This window comes from Acomys minous, assembly GCF_964271855.1.
Source record: "Acomys minous genome assembly, chromosome: 12".
Taxonomy (NCBI): domain Eukaryota; kingdom Metazoa; phylum Chordata; class Mammalia; order Rodentia; family Muridae; genus Acomys; species Acomys minous.
This window is the reverse complement of record NC_140493.1, coordinates 112,687,782-112,692,668: the sequence shown is the minus strand read 5'-3', so window position 1 is coordinate 112,692,668 and position 4,887 is coordinate 112,687,782. Positions and strand designations below refer to the sequence as shown.

Genomic DNA, 4,887 nt, shown 5'->3' with positions numbered 1-4,887 from the left:
GATGGCGAGGTGCGGCAGCCATCAGGATCGCTCCCTCTTCAGGCTTCTGAGGACATCTGCACTCCAGCGTGAATACACCTACACACATACGCACACAGCTTAAAAAGAAAAATATTTTTTAAAAAGAGTAATTGTGTGTGTGTGTGTGTGTGTGTGTGTGTGTGTGTGTGTGTTCGGGGTAGGGGGGCAGTTAGGAGGCACGGCTTAGAGAAAGAGCTGGAGGGGCCAGAATTGTTAACAAGCAGGACTATGTTTTTCAGGGGAAAGACGTGGTGGCTCTTCACCGGGAAGGCTGGAGTGGGTGTTGCTGTTCTATGAAGCCAGCCTTCACCTGGATCCCCCCAAGTCCTGAGCTTTGCCTCTCTGTGAGTAGAACCCATCCTTAGGAAAGAGGTCCGCCTACTTTGCATCCTCCACCAGTGGAACCCATCCTTTGCAGATCCTTTCTCCTCAGGCCCTTACCTGAGCACTGCTTATCAGGCAACCGACCTTTCATACTATAAAGGCCACAGGTGCTTTGCTGTAAAGATGTGCTTCACACTCGAGTTTCCACGAGGCTGTGCCTGAGGCGCTGTTGTGAGAATTGTCCAAGGAGATTTCCCCCGCTAAGTTTACTGTGCTTAAATGAGGAAGAAAAACAAACTGCTTGGTCAGACTCTGGGCGCTTTTGACCCAGCACCCGCCCTGGTGTTGCCGGCCTGTTTTCCTAATGGCTGTGATGTCTGCAGGGACACTTAGATCGGGTACGGCTTGACTTCTGCAGGATGTTGGGCTGCCCTCTTAGAGGGACCAGCATCTTAGAGAAAGGCCTGTGTTCCCTACTACGGGAAAAGAAGGGAGCCCCTCATGCCAGAATCCGGCCAAAATCAGAAACCGGAACACACGTTATAAAGCCAAGATTGCCTACAGAAACAGTATCTGCTTTCCCAAGAGACATCTCAAACAAGGATGGGGAAGGCCATTAACGAACAGAGTGTGTCCAGGGCCAAATGCCTGGCCCTGAGTTTCGCTATATGAGCTCTCATTTCTCATCCCTAAATATAAACAATGCACCTCAGAAAATCACTTTACAAATTCATCTACAACATGGTACAAAAAAAAACCCCTCAGGTTTTCCTAAACTTTACTTCTTCATTAAGCCCTGCTGCAAATTATATCCTTTGAGCAATGTAATTTATTTATTTATTTATTTTTAAAGATTTATTTATTAGCTTGCAGGCCAGAAGAGGGCGCCAGATCTCATTACAGATGGTTGTGAGCCACCATGTGGTTGCTGGGAACTGAACTCAGGACCTCTGGAGGAGCAGCCAGTGCTCTTAACCTCTGAGCCATCTCTCCAGAGCAATGTAATTTAGAAAGCTACCGATCAAGTGGATGTGGTGGACCACAGTGGTAAATCCAGCACTTGGGAGGCCAAGGCAGGAAGATCACTCTAAGTCTGAGATCAGTCTGCTCTCTGCGGAGTGAGCTCCAAGACAGTCTGGGCTACACTGTGAGACTCTGTCTCAGAAAACAGCAAAAGCAAGGCACAAGATCATATTTGGTCATTGTAAAAGACCCCTGAGAATACCTCTAGAGACACCTAACGCCCATGACTTGGGAGAGGCAGTGTTCTGTTCTCTTTTTTGGGGGGCGGGGAGGGGTTTGAGACAGGGTCTCTCTCTGCGTAGCCTTGGCTGCCCTGGACTCACTTTGTTGACCAGGCTGGCCTTGAACTCACAGCGATCCGCCTGCCTCTGTCTCCCAAGTGCTGGGATTAAAGGTGTGTGCCACCACACCCAGCTCAGTGTTCTGTCCTCTTAAGCATTCCTCTTGCCAGTGACCACCCCTAAATACAAATATTTACCATCTGTTAGCTTTACTTTTTGTTTTTGTTTTTCGAGACAGAGTCTCTCTGTGTAGCCTTGGCTGTCCTGGACTCACTTTGTAGACCAGGCTGGCCTCGAACTCACAGTGATCCGCCTGCCTCTGCCTCCCGAGTGGCTTTACTTAATAACTCAATAACTTTACCTCACATCGGCTTACCCGGAAGTCTTTCCTGTGACGTAGCCACAGAACTGGCTTTATCCGAGTGGAGGTCCTTAGCTGGGGTCACCTCCGGCTGCCCTCAGCAGCACTAAAATGGGGTCCCTGCTGCCTCTGACAATCAGAGAAAACCAGAAGGGCTCAGTGGAAGCTGTATGTGGTGGCATATGCCTGCAGTGCCAGCACTTGGGAGGTAGAGGCAGAAAGATAAGAAATTTAAGACCATCCTCAGCTACATAGCAAGTTTAAGGCCAGCCTGTGCTATGGGAGACCTCTATCTCATAAAACAAAACAAAAAACAAAGATGGGGCGGACAGGGAGGAGCCCAGCCCAGTATGGAATGTCGTGTGCGCTAAGGAACATCTTCCCTGCGCAGATGGCCCTGCCCCGTAAACACTCACTTTCTTGCTGCCCTGGCCCTGCAGGACCTCAGCTGCTTGCTAAGCTGTTTGCCCCTTCCACAGGCACCTCTCCCCGGTCTCTGCTCACTCACAGTTAAGGGCCCCGTGGAGCAAGCTGGGAGGACCTACACATGCCTGTCGCAGCTCCACCTGTTTCAAGAGCTGTCCTTGTTCAGTGTGCCGGGAAAAGGGTAGGGTGCCCTGCTGTGGAGCGCTGGGTCCTCGCTCAGTGTACCGGGAAAAGGGTAGGGTGCCCTGCTGTGAAGTGTTGGGCTTTTGTTTTGTTTCATTTGAGAGTGTGAATGTTTTACAAAAGTAAAAATAGAAATATAGCGAAAACCTTTATTAGGGATCTGGATGAGAATTTATCATAGAAAACGGCCTTGCATTCGTATCCAGTAAGTTTGGAGGCACAGATGTCGTGAAGAATGAAAGAAGACTGGTTAGATCTTGTCAGTCCTGGTGCTGTTGGCAAAGCAACTGCCTGCTGACGTCCTCCCTCAGCGGATGACAAGCCACTTGCTCACTCTCGGTCCTGAGGCAGGCCTTCGTCTGAGACCTCGTCATCTGGAGGCAGCTCTTCCTGGACACCGCCTTGGCTCTGCCTTCTGGATTCAGCTCCACGTGAGCGACCCACCAGCATCGCCACTAGAGGCAGCAAATGCTCGCCTGTGGGCATGCTCCGCAGACAGTCCAGGCAGAGCGGCAGCCGGACTGTGGCGTCACTCACGTTTCCGGGGGCAGAGCGCACTTCCTCGGAACCATGCTATTACAGGCGTGATGAACACAGTCGGGAACCAGCGAACGCGATCCCGCAGCAGCAAAAGTCCCATGTGGGCTGGACCGCTTAGATCCCAACTGCATTTGTCACGCTAGGGAGTGACCCGAGCTTCTCTTTTCGTGTCTTTGTACTCAGGGAGACCTGTAAGGATTAAAGTCGTGAGCCACCAGTCCCCAGTGCAGAACTGCCCCGAGATGACGCTGAGGAAGACTAAGGAGGCCGAGGGACTAAGGTGGCGAGGGTGCGGAGGGTATGCCAACGTTGGCTAGGAGGAGGGGAATTGGAGATTCAAGGACGGGTCTCCCATAGCACAGGCTGGGGGAGGGGCAGGCAGGGGTAATAGAAAAACCTCACACCTGCTGCTGTTTGCACATCCATGCGGAAACCAGAATGTAAGATTTCCACGGAACAAAATCCCATTTGTTCTGTGTTGCTGCGTATGGAAGCCAGGCTTCCAGTACCCTGGGATTCCAAAATTCCTTCCCACTGAGCTCATCCGCTCAGACGGAGCATTCTACCTGAAACAAGGTTCCATTAAATACGCACAAAACTGCGTTTCCCATCCGGCTTCAGACGCCCTCCCTGCAACTAGACTCAAACCATCTGGGTTAAAGGTGGACACAGAGTTGCCAGGGCCGGCCAAATGCTCTCTTTTGTTTTGCGGTTTATTTTTATTTGTTTGTAGCCCAGGCTGGCTTTGATTTTCGCTATGTAGCAGGGATGACTCTGAGCTTCTGAGCCTCGTGCCGGCACCCCACAAGCACCAGGATCACAGGTGTGTGTCAGCACACCCACTTTTGTTAAGTTTTATTTGACATCATCCCAGTAACCCAGGCTGGCCTTGAACTCCTGACCCTCGGGCCTTAGCCTCCCATGGACTTGATTTGTGAGCATGCGCACCACGTTTGGCTCCCAGATGTTACCCTAGTTCAGAGAACTGGCCACCAAAGACGGAAGGTGCTGTGATATATGAGGAGGCGCAGAGCGGAGGGCCACACTGGTGCGGCTTAGCGAGAATTCGCAGGCAAAAGAGCCTCTTGGCAAGACAGGACTCTCCCTGTATCCTAAAGCAGAAGCTTATATGCTACGTTAGACAGCAGGGGCTGCAGCCCCTGAACCTACCTGGTTTTTCTCGCTGCTGTCATGCCCCCATCATTCGGCCGGTGGCTGGCACACCGCCTTTGACCGTGTGAAAGACTTCATTTGTCTGACGGGCTCTGGGATGTGTGCCAGGGATGCCTGGAGCACAAGGCTGCAATTGTGCCCAAAGATGGCTGTAATCGTGCCAAGTGAGTCCCTACAGTGATTCTAGGAGATTTGACCACACGGAACTAGACTTAGTCTGTTTTAATCGGGGGCTTGAAATACGGTGCTGTGTGTTCGAAAAGCCTTTTCCCATGTCATAAGCCGTTCCAAGGGCATGCGCTCTGAGAAGTTGCTTATGACAGCTGTAGAACACTTTCCCCTAGCCTCATAGCCATTAACTCTCCCCCTCCCTTCCTCATTGTCTCTCTCTTGTGTGCATGGGTGCGTGCGTGTGTGCATGTGTGCGTGCGTGCATGGGTGCGTGCGTGTGTGCATGCGTGTGTGCATGGGTGCGTGCATGTGTGGGTGCGTGGGTGCGTGTGTTTTGCTGGTGGTCATATAGGATCCTTCCCTGGCATATAGGATCCTTCCCTG

At 51.6% G+C, this 4,887-nt stretch overlaps 1 long non-coding RNA gene across 1 annotated transcript; it reads right to left on the bottom strand.

The window, feature by feature from the left end:
• Window positions 1-2,783: 2,783 nt before the first annotated feature.
• LOC311579585 lies at window positions 2,784-4,564 on the bottom strand. The gene is made up of 3 exons (XR_014773201.1): window positions 4,330-4,564; window positions 3,564-3,725; window positions 2,784-3,348 (listed from the first exon to the last, which is right to left on the bottom strand). It is a non-coding gene; the product is annotated as an uncharacterized lncRNA (long non-coding RNA).
• Window positions 4,565-4,887: the final 323 nt, after the last annotated feature.